Source organism: Halichoerus grypus, chromosome 5 (genome assembly GCF_964656455.1).
Source record: "Halichoerus grypus chromosome 5, mHalGry1.hap1.1, whole genome shotgun sequence".
NCBI lineage: Eukaryota > Metazoa > Chordata > Mammalia > Carnivora > Phocidae > Halichoerus > Halichoerus grypus.
In genome coordinates, this window is record NC_135716.1 from 36,164,198 (window position 1) to 36,180,967 (window position 16,770).

Genomic DNA, 16,770 nt, shown 5'->3' on the forward strand with positions numbered 1-16,770 from the left:
TATTACTTAGGTGAGCTGACTACTAATCATCTAGTGATAGCAACAAAATGCATAAGTCATTGGGCCAAAGAGGAGAGCACAAAGCACTCTTCACATTTTCCCCAAAATACCAGGATGCAATAGCAGTATCCCAAAGGAGAATCTGGTTGAGTTTGTGCAGTGGGTATGGTTTGGGAGGATCCTGGGAGGCCAAGCCAAGGAGTTGTTTTAAGGTTGGGAGCATGGGAGAGCCCCGGGTCACATGTTAAGGACAGTCGCATGTTGTCCCCGATGCCCTCAGAGGATTCTTCAGGCAATGGTGGGCAAGGCAGACAGGAGAGGGGAGAGGTGCCTCTGGATGGGCTACGATGCCAAATGAATGAAGGGAGTTGGCTGTTGAAGCTCAGAGCCAAAGGAATGCCGTGTGGAAATGACAATGAAGCTGTATTTGTGTTGAGGGAGGATGGAGCTTCCTTATGGTGCACGCTGTTGGCTTACAATTCGCGAAATTTAACACTGTAATGATGAGTGTAATAATGACAGATATAATCCCAAATTTTGCGGGTTTTTTTAACAACAGTATGTCAGGGAGAGGCAATGAAGCCCCAATATCCTTTCTTATCTCCCTCAGTAACAGAACCCCTGGTTTTTCAGCTGGGAATATGGATCCCTAGACAGCACACCTTATTTCCTAGCTCCCCTTCCTAGATGTCGCCCTGTTGCTAAGTTCTGACTAATGAGATGGGGACAGAAGTATCATGTGGAGTCTTCCAGGAATTTTCCCTTAAAAGACACCCAGTGTCTGCTCTTTGCCCTCTCTTTCCTTTGACCCTTCCTTCATCTTGCTGCTAAGACCCAGATGTGGTCAGCCTGGGCCATGAGGAGGCCCACCATCCCTAGGGATGGCAGAGTGGGGAGCCAAAGGTGCCTGGGGACTTGAGGACTTCACAGAGCCGTCATACCTGCCAGGCCTGTCTAACTGACCTTCACATGAGACGGATACAATCTCACATTTTGCGTGAGTCTTTCTTTGGAGAGTTTTGCAGTCAAAGCTAATCCTTAGCAATACAAAAAATAAAAATTCTGTTCTGCTCTTATTCACCTGTTAAAAATATTTTTAAATTTCTCTCATTTATTTTTTTCTTCCCTACAGTTTGTCCCACATGTCACTGATAAATGTCCTCTTAAAGAGATTTCCAGCCTTCTCTTCCACCCCTCCCTCTGCTTGGCTTGAATGACCCCTGTTCTCCTGAAATGTTTATCTCCAACTTTGCCTGTCACCATCCTCTGTATTGTTTGAGGCCCATCTCAAATATCACCTTTCCCAAGCAGATTTTCCTCCTTTGCTTCAACAGGATGGGATTCCTCTCTCTGTGCTGCACCCATAGCTCTGTGTATCTCTCTCACCTGACAGTTATACTCTGTGATGCCTTTTCATTATTCTGTCCCTCTTTTATCCCCATCCTAGACAGCAAGTACTGTGAAAACAGAAACTAGGTTTATTCATCTGGGCAATCTCTATTGCCCTTAGCATAACTCTTGCGTAGGGCAGATGCTTGATAGTTATTTGTGGAACTGAATGGCCAAGGCTTCTTGGCATAGAGAGAAACCAATACGATTCATTGCTGATCCATTTGCTTTAGATTTTATTGTTCAGTCTCTCCTATCTTCTAGTTCTTCTTGAAACAGAGCCCTTTGCAGTGGGGAGAATAATTAGATACAGTCTTGCATAATTAGTTGTCATCACCTAATAAATTGTAGCCCCTTGATATCAAGAACCTTGTCACCTCCCCACCCTGCCTAATAGTTCTGAGCTCAGTGTCACACTCAGTGAATTATTTTAAAATATTTGTTGAAGTAATGAATAAATGAAGTCAAGTTACTTCTTCCTTGACATTGATCACATTTTCTTTTCCCCAACCTCGTTTTCTCTTTTCCATTTTCAGGGCCTGCCACTCGCTCTGACATTCCTAGCTTTCTTCTCAGTTGCCCAAATGTTATTCTTCAGGGATCATTCCCAGCTCTTCCCAGAGCTCCCAGACATCCACTAACCAAAGAGGAAATAATATAGCCTCTCTTTGGTCTCCATATAATGAAAAGATGGTGTAGTACCAAAGGGCTCAAAGTGGCAAAATTTTTTAAAGGGCATGATCATAGCTTAGACAAGTTTTAAGAGATATACATGGATATGTTTAAATCAAAAACTGCTATGAGGCCAACAAGTATGATGCTATGTGGTCAACACTCCAAGATAAATAATGTTTTTATAGCCAATCAAGATCTGTTCTTGTTTGGTTTTGTATGAATACATCCTACCACTTTCCAAATTGGAATTAAAGTAGATTGAGATCTGTTCATTTTCTGATTTGAGGCTTGCAGGGTATCCCCAGGGAACATGGGGTTGGGAATTATGCCCAGGACAGCACCATCAACAGAAAGGTCTATCACGAATAGATTTCCTGTGGGTACTGCCAAGTAGAAGGATTTCTTTTCTAAAGGCCACGCTGTTTTCTAACATAGCTTTCTTCATCTACTCTCCCTGGGATCTCTCTTGGGTGGTGTCCTCTCTGATTAACACATACTCAGTGGGTAAGCATCCCCAGAAGCACATAATCTCATTACTTAAACTACTTTTTACAGTTTAAATTTTATAGCTGATACTAGATTGACTTTTTAATCCCATTCTTCCAGATCAACCAAGAGTCCTTTGCCTAATGGATTCCGTCACTGAGGATATTATGGTCCTACTCTCTGGGTGTGTGGGTTAAGCCCACACATTCAGGCCAGACTACACTCTATATTACCTTGAGAATTTTAAGTGGTGGTCCTTCCCTAGTATCCTGCTCACATAAATTTCCCAAAACTCACTTGCCCCTTTTGTGAACACAGGCCTCCAGTCAGCGGCTTTAATCTATGCTTCCTCTTCGGTTTAGACAGGTCCTAAGGGACACTACCTACAGTCATTCAACCTGCATGGAATCACAGTGCTGTCAGCTCTCCTCATTTCCAAAGATCTATTTAGTTTAACAGATCTTTATTGACAGACTATCTCATGCCAAGCTTTATGCTAGGCTGTGGGGATATGAAGATTAAGGCATGGTTCCTGCTCTGCAGAGGAGGGGCTTATAGCTTCCCCCTTTCCTTTTCATATGTTTTACACTCCTCCAGCCATCAGCCCACAGGAATAGAACATTTTCTGGGAATTGCCACAGTTTTCAGGGATGGGAGCTATACCTCATGGCCCTACTAGTCAAGCAGGCAAAAGACATTCGGATGAATGTCCATCAGGGGAGAGAACATATTTCTCTCATTCCCCCTTTCCTTACTCTAACAATCTTGTGTCAGAAATGGCCTAATCTGACTTTTCCTGTAGACTGTAGGAGAGATTTGGGAGAGAGGGACTCTTGTTGTTTTGACACAAAATGAAACTTGGATCTGGGGCAGTTGAACCACTTACTGGTTCACGCCTATTATTATCCTAACAGGATTCTCTAGGTATCTTGCATGAAAATCTGGTAAGTAAAGAAGGTCCAACATCAGGAATAAAGAGTTGAGGGATAAAGTATACCAGCTGTCCCAAGGAAATCTAGGAAGGGAGGATGGGAAGGAAACTATGAAAATACAAATCTATGAAAGGTTGTATTTCCTTTGCTTTAATTCCTCCCCTCTCCCCTCCCATGGTGGGCTTTGCTCCTTATCTTTGACCTGGAGGAAGTGTCTGTAACTCTTCTCTGGAGAGGGGGAATTCACCCAGGAGTCTGTGTTACTGTTTCTCTAGCCAGGCCATCTCCACATGAGGTCCACCTGCCCCTGGAGGCTCTCACTGAAGGGATCATCTTTCTGGTTAATCTTCTGCCATTAGCACCCACTAGGTCATACATCTTCCTGTTAACCCAAATTTTGGACTTTATTATTAAAATGTGTCTCTTCTTTCTGATTTTGAGTTATGTTACAAAACCTTCTTCTATGAACTTAACCTTGAGTGGCACCGTGACTGATCCCTTCTTCCTGGCCTCCCCCCATCAACTACATGAGCATGTGGGTGGGGGTGGGAGCATCCAGGACAGGCCCCTCAAGTGAAAACTGACAGGAAAGTGTGAAAGTCAGGAAAAATTACTCCTGGATATTTTTGAGATTTCTTGAAGTTTTGTTACCTCCCCAGTGTGTGTGTGTGCGTGTGTGTGTGTGTGTGTGTGTGTGTGAGAGAGAGAGAGAGAGAGAGACTCTATTTCCACTGAGCAGTAAAAACCCTTAAAAACTCATGGTAGATTGTGTACTTGTCTCAGGAACAGTAGGGGCTGAAACAGGTGGGATGCAGAGCTTCTGTGCTACCTCAAAATCAGTCTAGGCCAAGAGAGGGCTAAGGTGAAGAGTCACTGGGAGGCTAGAAAGAAGAGGTAAGCAGGAGAAATCCTTAGGACTTGTGTCATCAGTAAGAATGGAAGGGCTGAGAAAGGACCCTGCCTGGGACTGAGAAGTGGGGGTTTTCACCTGAAGAAAGGCCCAGCTCCCCAGTACTTCTGTGGCTTGGTAGCTGGTCTTTGACATTTCTGTACATCTGTAGAGGAAATGAATGAGTCCAGGCACTCTAAACAAAGACTTTGGGGCTTTTTCCTGGGAGCGCCATTCTCTTTCATGCCAGAAGTCCAAGATTCAAGTCCTGGCTCCTGAGACTGCTGGCTGTGTGATCATGAATCCGTCTCTTGGTTCTTGGTTTCTTCATCTGTGAGAGGGATAATAATTCTACCTGCCTACCCCTCAGTCAGCAGATATCTGACACACCCCATTATACTCCAGGTACAAAGCTAGATGCGGGGAGCCAATGAGTGAGACAAATGTGGTCCCTGCTCTCCTGTAACTTACATTCTACTTTGCAATTGGTTGTGAACAAGTAACTACAGGTGTGAGGGTGTCACAGTGGAAAAGCACCTGGACTTACGGGCGCATTCACCAGGGTACCTAACCTAGACCGGAAGGTCGGAGAAAGCTTCCTTCGTCAAGCCACACCTGAGCTGAGCTGCAAAGGATGAGTAGAAGTTAGACCAATGGTGTGGGAAAGTGAGAGCTGGTCATGATAGAGGAACAGCAGGGGAAAGACTGAGGAGGGAAGAAGGTGGCATGTTGAACAACAACAAAAAAAGGATAGAGTGACAGGGAGTGCAAAGCCACATGGGGAAGATGGAACAGACTTTGCTCAGCCTCGCAGGCTGCAGTAGATTAATTCTAAGGGAGGCAAAATGAATAATAAAGTGTTAACATATCTCGGGCCAGATGCCATGGTCATCACTTTCCATGCATCATGCCATTTATTTCTCCCAATAGCCCCAAGGTCACATGATTATTAAATAGGGGGGCCAGAACACAAACTCGGGCAGCCTGCCCCAGCCCCCTCATGCTGTAAATGTGCCTTATATAAAAATTCCGTGCAGACTCAGAGGCAGCCTGCCATGGTCACATATGGACCCTTAAGACCCAGAAGGAATCATTTCTCCCCAGATCTCTTTTGGAGATTTCTATTTTTGTAGGAGGTGTTTCCCAAGGCCACTGAGAATGTGAAAAATGAGATCAGCTTCTTTTTAAGGAAACTCATGAGGAACAAATGACTCTTGGTCAGGCTGTTCCTCTCCCTGGTCAACATCCTGGCAGGAAACTTCCAGTGCTGCCCGCAACAAACACAAGAGACTTGAAAAGGAAGGAGTGTTTTTCCCTTGCCTATCATTTGGTTTCCTGTTTTGCTTTCCATAATTTGCATAGATACTTTGTAGATGCTTTGAGGAAAAGTGTGGTTTTTTAAATCTTTTCCGTGAGACAAGATTTATATCAGTGAGTGATCAGCCCCAGGACTTGCGCAGGATTGGCTTGAGTCGCCTGGATATAAACTCTGCTGCCTCCTCTCTGGAGCCCGTCCTGTGCCCTTTCTCCCACTCACCTAGAAATAGCCACTCCTTCCTTTGTACTCTCACTCTGGCCCCACATTCTTCGGTGGCACTTTGGCAAACTTATTTGCTTATATGTCCGTTCCTCTACTAGACCGTGAGCTCCTGGGCGGCAGGAACTGTCTGACTCATCTGTCCATCCCCATGCTTACTCACATGGTGCCTGGTACATGCTGGCCACTCAGCAGAGGTTTATAGACTGAATGAGCGAACGATGGTATCAGCGTCTACTGAGCATCTACTTAGTGGTAAGCACTCTGTCAGCGGCTTGTATGCATCATCTCATCACATTCTTAGAAGCCTGATAGGCAGTGACTCTCTTATTCCCCGTTTTTCAGATAAGGAAACTGGGGCTCAGGGAGCTAAGTAAATCACACAAGTAGTAAACAACTGAGCCAGGAGTCCATATCAAGTGTTCTTTCCTGTTATCCTCTTTGCCTCCTTCCTTAAAGTGGCAGGTAGAAGAAGTCAGCAGCTCCGAGGGCTTGCAGATCCTTATAAGTACTGGCCCATTTTTTAAAAGCTGTCTCTTATTTGGCATCGTAAGGCTTGTTTGGGGGGCAGCTCTAGCAGGGTGAGGTTATGGGGACCATAACTGCCCTCGTGTTCTGTGCTCTTTCCTACCAGCATAGAATGGGGGGAGGAAGGAAGCCCTGGGTCAGCTAGGCCGCAGTTCAAATCCTGGTTCTGTCACATTCCAGCTATGTGACTCTAGCAGGGTGTTCATCAGCTCTGTATCTCTTAGAGAGGGCCAATCACACCTACTGCGTGGGAGAGTATAGAGTAAGTCAGAAATTTCAAGTACACAGGGAGTACTTTATAAAGGGCAGATGTTTTTAGTGTGAAGATGCCCAAGAGGTATGGCCCTACCTGTCCCCACCCTCTAGCTTTAGCAGACCCAAGGCAGCAGACAAAGCTCTGTCCCTCTACCCGGAGCACCCTCCCCTTCATCATCCGGATGACACAATCCTCCCCATCACACCTTCCCTTCTCTCCTTTTACCCGGCCTATGGCTTGTTGCTGTTTGTTATTTGGTTGTTGGTTGGTTGGCGAGTGTTAGGGAGATCTTGAACTCTTGGCATGGCCAGGGGTCAGCAAACTGGAACCTGCAGGCTAAATTCGTCTCTCCCCGTTTTTATATGGCCCACAAAATAAGACTGGTCTTTACATTGTTAAATAGTTGGAAAAAATTTAAAAAGGAATACCATTTCATGACAAATGAAAATCATATAAAACTTTGTTGTCCATAAATAGTTTTATTGGAAGACAGCCAAAAAAAAAAAAGAAGAAGAAGGATGGCAGTCCTGCTCACTCATTTACATATTATCTACAGCCGCTTTCCTGTGACAAGGCAGAGCTGCGTAGTCACAACAAAGGCTGTATGGTCCGCACAGGCTAAAATATTTCCTATCTGGTCCTTTACAGGAAAAGTTCACCAGTCCCTGGTATAAGCAAATAATGGCGGAAGATTCCTCACTCAGAAATGCCCAAGCAAACCTTGTCCCCATCCCCCTCCGCCGCCCATCCCCAGACAGAGCCTCAGGTCAGTTCTACTGGATTCACAAACTGCAAATACTCCCTGAGAACTTGACAAGTGCACACCACGCTTCACGCTTTTATTTTATTTGACTTAATCACACCTTAGCACAGAGGGAGGAAGGAGAAGGTGGAAGTGGATGAGGAGGAGAAAAAAAAAAGAGCAAGAGAAGAGAAGGAAGGAGGCTGTGAGAAGGATACGCAAAGTCCTCAATAGATTTGTCCCAAACAAACAAATCCATTAAAAGTCAGGAAAAGATTTAACGGAAATGTATAAGTTTCCCTGTTTTCCCCACAAATGGCACAATCATACCATGTCTTCTTCAAGAAAGCATAACAGTTCTGACAAGATGGCGACGAGAGCTAATGACAGCAGTTAGAGAAGATGATTGTTAACCAGGCAACTGTTGTTGACACAATGTAGTATTTACTCAGCTTAGAAACTGACCGGTTGACAGAGATGAGCTCAAAACTCTTGGCAAAATTTGGCTGTCCTAGCAAACAAGTTGAGGAGCCAGAACTATCTAAAAGAAGTCACTGGATCCCTGGAAAAGAAAGAAACGGCAATTTTAGCCCTGAAACCTTAATGTTGAAAGACTGCAATAATTAACACGGAAAGTGCTGGGGAGAAAAAGACATGGGCATCATTTATACAAATTAAAAAGCTAGCACATTCACTTGATTAACATAAGTCTTACTTTATTGATAGAAAGAAAAGCCCCGGTGATGGTAAAAACCAGGTCTGGTTTTATCCTCGGTGCCTGGGGAGCTCTGAGCAAGATTTCTGAGCGCAGGAATAGGGATTGTTAAAATACCAGACTAAGCCTAGCAAAGCATTTCTCCACTTTAACACAAAGACCAGAGATGAAGACCACAAGAGCGCAAGTGTTTGCCAAAGTCATGTCCCACGGGGCTTTGTTTTTTTCTGAGTGTGCACTTGATACAGAGGGAGAGATTTAATCTAAACAGGACTCACAGAGGGATGTGAAAAGCTGAAAAATCTCATTTCCTCACCTCCAAGGCATTTAGTAGTAACAAAAGAAGATAAAAAAGAGAAAGCAGAAAAACAAAAAGCAAAGCGGTCCAAGCAAAAAGAATAGGAAAACACTTGCCATGCTTGTCTGCACTCTGGGGCCTTTAAGCACTTGCTTGTGCTCCTGGCTCACACAATTCTGGCATTCCACATTCCCAGTTTGGGGGAGTTAGTGCACAAGTTTATGCCAAACTGTAAAAGGGACCCCCCCTGATTCATTGCCACAAATCAGATAGCAAGAGGGATAAGGGAAAAATTAAGTAATTCCAATCAGTGCATCTCAAAACAGTCAAGGTCATGAAAAGTAAGGCTGGTTCAAGAAACTGTCACAGCCAAGAGGAGCCTAAGAAGACGCAAGGACTAACTATAACAGCGCAGAGGATCGTGGGGGAAAGGAGGGAAAAACGGAATGGGAAGTCATCAGAGAGGGAGACAAACCATGAGAGACTCTTAACTCTAGGAAACAAACTGAGGGTGGCTAGAGGGGAAGTGGGCAGGGGGGAAGGGGTAACTGGGTGATGGGCATTAAGGAGGGCACGTGATGTGATAAGCACTGGGTGTTACATGCAACTGATGAATTACTGACCTCTACATCTGAAACTAATGATGTACTATATGTTAGCTAATTGAATTTAAATTTTAAAATATGTAATGTGGTACCTGGTTGGGATCCTGGAACAGAAAAAGGATATTAGGTAAAAAAATATAGAAACTTGGGACACCTGGGTGGCTCAGTCATTAAGCGTCTGCCTTTGGCTCAGGTCATGATCCCAGGGTCCAGGGATGAAGCCCCGCATCGGGATTCCTGCTTCTCCCTCTCCCACTCCCCCTGCTTGTGTTCCCTCTCTCACTGTGTCTCTCTCTGTCAAATAAATAAACAAAATCTTTAAAAAATTTTTAGAAACTTGAATAGAGTATGGACTTGGATTAATAGTAATGTGTCAATATTGACTTATTAACTGTAAAAAATCCACCATACTTTTGCATCTCCCAAAATTCTCAATGGTCTCACTATAAGAAGGACTTAGGGAGTAAACTGCCCTCTTGACCCTGCAATGACCTAAGTCAGTGTTTTCCAAAGGGAAATTCTCTGTGAGATTCAATAGGTGTTATTTAAAAAGAGAGGGAGAGGGAAGCCTGGGTGGCTCAGTCAGTAAGTGTCTGCCTTTGGCTCAGGTCATGATCCCAGGGTCCTGGGATCGAGCCCTGCATCGGACTCCTTGCTCAGTGGGGAGCTTGCTTCTCCCCCTACCTGCCACTCCTCCTTGTGCTCTCTCTCTCTCTTCTGACAGATAAAGTCTTAAAAAAAAAAAAAAAGAAAGAAATGGCACACATTTAAACAAAAAGAAAAAGAAAAGGAGACAAAGAAAAAAAGAGAGGGTAGCCTTTGGTTAAACAAATTTCAGAAAAACTGGATTATGCACATTTCTCTACTGTGGGACCTTGTGGAGTCTTTCTTTTGTGCATGCACATTGCAACTATCCAGAAAGGAGATGTAGAATGCAGCATTTCCCAAACTTAGTTGATTATGAAACTCTTTTATTATAGAACACCTCTTGGGACTAGCTTCCTCCTGAAGGTACTTTGGAAAACACTAATTTGTGCAACCTAAAATGGCTGACAACGACTAAAGGAAGGGCCTGATAAAGTAACGTGAGAAGAAACACAATGGAAACTATCCAATTAGCCATTGCTGATTTTTAACTGGTTGCTTCAGGGATCTCAAAAGCAAGAAGCTCTGCCAAACTAATTGCTGAAAAATTCTCATTTTATGCCCAAGGCCTTAAACAAGAGCTTAATGGACTGTGTATCTTGTTAAGAGCAACTGGATGAGGAAACTATTAACATTAGGCTCAGCTGATTTCCTTTGTTGCTAAACAAAAGGCATTTGTACCTCAGCCCTTTGAAGAGTTACACAGATTTTCGTGAACAATGAATATGTGGTTGAGATTAGTTAATGCGAGATGAATAAATCCTCCCTATTCTGGGGAACAAAGACAATTCAGTTTGCAAATAACTGCAGACACCCAAATGTATCTTGGACAGCTGGAATATTTAGAACTCATACGTGAAAAATTGTACATTTTATTCCTTTGGACGTGCAAGTTTGTCAAGTCCAAATTGCATTCTAATTTAATCAGTTTGGGCTGTTGTATCTCATCAACGGAGATTAAAATAATAACAGGCTCAAACTATTCAGGGTTTTCTTGCAAATTTGTTTCAAAATGTAACAGAGGACAAGGGATAAGACTTGAATCTTGACAACACAGCTTTGTTACGGCATACATTAGTAGAATTTTTATCAACCTCTGACTGTTTTTAGCACAATCCTTGAGGAATTGGAAAAATCTTGCTTGAGATGCATTTAAAGTAGCAGAAAAAGAATTGTTGAGGAAAGAGAAGACCTGAGACAGCAGAATAGACTAAGGAATCAGACTTGAGTAGAAAGAGCACAGGCTTTTTGAAGGGTAAGATATGTTACCCTTCAAATGAATCCTAGATGCATCCCTTCAAAGTTGAGTAACCTTGGGCAAGTCACTTCTGGAATCTTAGCTTCCTCATCAGTAAAACGTGAACAAGAATATCACCTTTGCAAGGTTGTTGTCACAAAAATAGGGCTCACAACTGTCTTTTGCAGTACTAGACACTTACTATACTCTCAACAAATGATTATTTTAATAAGAAAGTACCATCATTAATCTCCAACAGCAAAGAGTTTAGCAAGGATACAAGCAAATGCAGGAATATCAATGCAAAACCACTGGGAGTCAGGTTTATAGGAGACAGAGGAAGGAAAAAAATGTTAGGTCAGCTAAAAGTGAATGCTGTATGTATGGAAAGAGCAACTTTATTTGCACCAGCAGAGTTTTTTGGACGGCAGGCAAGACTAATAAACTTTTAGCCTGTTGGCATAACTGAACTCAATTACAGTCATTCTGCTTAAGTCAAGTTCATAAAATAGGCTACCCTGTACTTCTCAGATCAAAGTCTTCTAAAACTAAACTTCCTAAACTCAAACAAGAAAACTATTAGATTCTCAAAAATGATACAATGAAAGTGAATTAAGGAAATGTTTCCTCAAGTACATTCTGGATGTTATTCAGAGGAAAAGAAATTGTGAAATTATATATTTTTAAGAGCTGTTGGGTTAATATTAAACCGATTTCTAGGCTTCTTTAAAAAAGTAAGGCATATACATGGATAAAAATTTGGATAGTAGAAAAGAGCCTAGAATGCAAAGTAAGCTTTCTTCTCACTTCACCTTCTGTGCCCCCGTTCTTCACAGAATTAAGAATTGTTACCGGTTTCTTATGTATCTTTCCAGAGCCATTGTATACATTTATAAGCCTCTTTTATTTAAAGATTTATTTATTTTAGAGAGAGAGAGAGCAGGGCAGAGGGGCAGAGAGAGAGGGAGAAACTCAAGCAGACTCTGCTGAGTGCAGAGCCTGACGCAGGGCTTGATCTCACGACTCTGAGATCACAACCTGAGCCAAAACCAAGAGTTGAACGCTTAACCAACTGCACCACCCAGGCGCCCCTATGTCTCTTATTTAATCAAGATATAGGTAGCTATAGATAAATAGCTTACACAAATGATAGCATATTATACCCACTTCTGCATCTTCCTTTGCTCACTTAAATATAACTTAGGGGAAATATTAGTTCATTTAGATCAGTAGTAGTCAACCAGGGGTGAAATCTGGAGACATTTTGCTGTGGGTGCTACTGACGACTAGAGTCCAGGGATACTGCTAAGCATCCTACATGCACAGGACAGCCTCCTACAATGATGGATTATCTAGCCTGAAACAGCAACAGTACTGCCATTGAGAAACTCTGCTTTAGATCTATCTCATTTTTTTAATGGCCACATACTCTTCTGCTATATGGATGAGTCATGATTTTTATAACCTGTGCAATATTGGTCATTCAGGTTATTTCAAGTCTTTTACTAGGAAAAAAAAAAAAGCTTAAATGAATACTCCTACACAAATGCAGAAGCATATCTATAAAATAACATTCTATAAGTAGAAGGGAGGGGTCAAATTGTGTGTGTATTTTTTTTTAAGATTTTATGCTATTTCTTTAAGTAATCTCTACATGCAATGTGGGGCTCGAAATCACAACCCCGAGATCAAGAGTTGCACGCTCCACCGACTGAGCCAGCCAAGTGCCTCGTGTGTGCATTTTTATCATAAATATTGTCAGTTGTCCTCCAAAGATGATACAACAGTTTATATCGCCATCAACCATGCATGCAAATTCCTGTTTCCTCATATCCTATCCAAAGCAGTGTAGTCACATAATTTTTTTATACTTGCCAATCTAATTGGTTAAAATAGCATGTTTAAATTTGTGTTTACTTATTATAAGTGAAGTTGAGCTTTTTTTCATACATCTAAATTCCATTAATTATTTTTGTAAACTATCTGACTAAAGTTTTACTTAATGCAAGGCTTCTTAGACTCTTTCATATGTTCTTCTATATTATTATGAGTCTCCAAGAGATAACAGCATTTCCCAGTTTTTGTACCCTCATTACTGTATTTCCTTCGCAGGTCATTTTTAGTAAATATGGTTCTGTGAAACACTCTTTGAGAATCACTAAACACGAGACACCAGGATGATAATGACTTGTGGAAGGATTCTGCAAACATTCTAAGAAATGTGCAACAGTGACTTATCAATTATTTGATGGTCTCTTTAGCACATAGGGAACCTCTGACTCATAGTTAGAAGGAAGATCAAACCTGAGTTCCCTGGACTCTATCTCTTTTCCACCAAGTATTCTATCAAGATCCTTTCCCTTCCAGACTGAAACCTAGCTGAATGAAACCCAACCAACTCAAACTAAGTTCAGCAAAACAAAACAAGACCCCAAAAATCTCATGTGCTCACATAAATAAACTTGGGGAGGGTCTGTGATTTAGTTGTGCCTCAAGTATAAGTGGTGCCAAGAACGCAGATGCTGTGAGGTCTTCCTCTCCTTGTACTCTCTTGCTCACTCACTTTCCCTGCTTCTCTCTTCAGTCTTAGCCTCTCAGATGACCGCCCCCCCTTGCTGCTCCTGTATCTAGTATTTCACTACTTCACCACCTGAGAGACTGAAACCCTTGCTCTTGGTCCCCAGGCTCGAAAGTCCCAGGGGAGCCCTGGATCCCTGCACACCCCTGTGCCACACAGTGGTATCAAGGCCAGTAACCGTGGGGAGACCAAGCATCCCCTGCTACCTCAGCATGACAGTAGGGGAAGGAGCTTTGCCCAGAGAGAGGACAAAGGAAGTTTCTCTTTCACCAAGACATCACAAAATGTCCTCTGTGTTAGCAAAAGAGACCAAAAACATCCTTGGAGAATAAGTGACCCTTTGCAAATAAATTTAAAAGAATTTAACATTCGGTGTCCTTGTGTAGTTTATACAGACGTGCCCATGTGAAGAATAGCATCAGACACTGGAAAAGGGCTGTTAATTGATGGGATTTGGACAGGTGAAGAGACAAATATCAAAGGGATTGCTGGCTGTGGCCCTGGGGCAGAAGGTAGATTCATAAACCTTGCCAGATATAAAAAAAAACAAAAAACAATTCTCTTCTTCACATCCAAAAGGCTAGAATGGTAGAATGGTACCCACTAGGAAAAACTGGACTATTCAGTACCAGTCCGAATGTATGGAACATTTACAAATTATATTAATTTTCTATTTGCTGCTGAAAAACTGGGAAATGCTGAATGCTATCTCTTGGAGAGTTATAATAGATGAACATATTAAAGGCTCACACAAACTTGGTGACTTCAACAATGCAAATGTATTATCTTCCAGTCCTGAAGGTCAGCAGTCCAAAATGGGTCTCCCTGGGCTAAAATCAAGGTGTTGGCTGGGCTGGGTTCCCTTGTAGAAGTTCTAGAGGGAGAATCCCTTTCCCTGCCTTTTCCAGTTTCTAGAGGCTGCCCACATTCCGTGGCTCTGGTCCCCTTCCTCCATCTACAAAGCCAGCAACGGTAGGCCCTACCTTTCTTACATCCCATTATACTGACTCACTTCTGTCGTCACATTTCTCTCTCCGACCCCCTCCTCTCGTGCCTCCCTCTTCCATTTTTAAGGACACTTGTGATTACATTGGGTCCACATGGATAATCCAGAAGAATTCTTCTGTGTTGAAGTTGACTGATTAGCAACCTTAATTCCTTACCTCCACAATCTACTCCCCCTTTGCCAGGTAAAGTACCATGTTCCATGGTTCCCAGGGGTCAGGAAGTAGACATATTTGAGGAGGCATAATTCTGCCTACTGTACAAATTAAGACCTTGAAAACAACATTTTCTCCCGAGTCACCAGAAGGACAGTCAGCATTTGAAATACTGATTATCAATGATATTAGGTACTCCAAATGTATAAAACAATGTCTAAAGTTTAAATATTTCAAATGCTCAGAAGACAGTTTGCATGGACATGGAAAGGTAAGTCTCTCTGTAGGCTCACTTAGAGGCAAGAAATTTCATGAAAAGAATTAGGTGAACATTTTTCAAACTGGCTATTTTTGAATCATTCAGGAAATAGTTCACATTGCTTAATTTGTATTTTATCCTCCCAGTAATGGTACAAATCATATACAGTATTACCACAAAATCCCATAGAACTCATATATTCAATATCCACAACATAAAACCAGAGAGCAAAAATTATTTTTTTAAAGATTTTATTTATTTATTTGAGAGAGAGAGAGAGCATGAACAGGGGGAGGGGCAGAGGGAGAGGGAGAAGCAGACTCCCCTCTGAGCAAGGATCCTGATGTGGTTCTCAATCCCAGGACCCTGAGATCATGACCTGAGCCAAAGGCAGATGCTTAACAAACTGAGCCACCCAGGTGCCCCCAAAGGGCAAAAATTCTCATAAGGCATGTTAAAATTAGCACAGTATTATCCTGTCCATAGCTAACAAGGAAGCCTTCTTCACAGTACTCCTGAGATTATCCCCTCCTTCCTTGAAGGCAACGCTTAAGCTTAAAACTATCCAAATAGATAATGATGATAGACTTTCCTGCAGATATATCATGAAATGAGGGGGGGAAAAAAGGTGAATTTTATGTTATGTGAAATGTGGTATTGAATTATATCTCAGTAAAGATGTTACTAAAAAAAAGTTCAGAGAATCATAAATGGTGGATCTGTCACAACTAAAACCAAGCCCTTCAATAATAGTTTACAATAATTGAATATTTATTAAGGACCAGAATTTTTCTAAGTATTTCATATGTATTAACTCATTTGATCCTTACAATCACCCTCTAAGGCAAGTATTCTTATCTGCACAGATAAACTGATTCATCCAAGAACCCCAATAGGGAACCCCAATAGGGAACCCCATAGTGAACAGCAGAGTTGGGATCTGAACTCAGGTCATCTAACTCCAGAACCTCTATTTCTAACCCTGCACTATTCATTCCCTTAACCACTACACTACACCCTACTGCATCCTTGAATACATGGAGTCCATTTATCTAGAAACCCAATTTATCTACAACTAGATAGATATTCTAAGCAAAGAACTATGGTGGAAAAGTAACTTAATATTTCACTCTAAATAGCTGTATGTTTTGGCAGAACTAAACAATATAATCAGCCTACACTCAAAGGCTGGTTTGACAAAATATGAGAGGTTATAAAATAGAGCAAGTCATCATAGATTAAAACCCCCTTCCACTCAAGTTCAACAGGCATTTGTTATCCTTTTGTATGCTCTAGAACTTTATCAATAGAAAAACAATGCAATCAGAGAAGACCACATATTACACATTCTATAAACATTTCTTTGAGTAGTATAAACAAAGAAACTTGACATCAAGATGAAATATAAATATCTTCAATATCCACTTTGATATGTAATTGCCATTAGAATTCCTGCGTCATGTAAAAAAATGTACCTTTTTCTTTTGTTTCTATTTCCATTAAGCTAATCTGGTGGGGAAAATTGAAATATATATGAGGTTAGGAAAGATTCCAATAGCATTCATTTTTGTCTCCACAAAACAAAAGGCAATATATATCTGTTAAACAGGACACAAAAGGGTAAGGGAGTAACAGCCCATGCTTTGTAATGAGCTGAAGTTTCTTTGCTCTTTTGTTGTAAAATTAGGCTCTTGGGTTTTGCTTGACTAACATTCAAAAACTGAGTATTTTGTGCCTTATTAACTGCATAAAATACCATCTTTTCAGAAAACAATGGTTCCACTTACTCTGAAAGTTTCCTGTATACGAGATCAGAGCCTCATCTCTCTCACTCTGTGC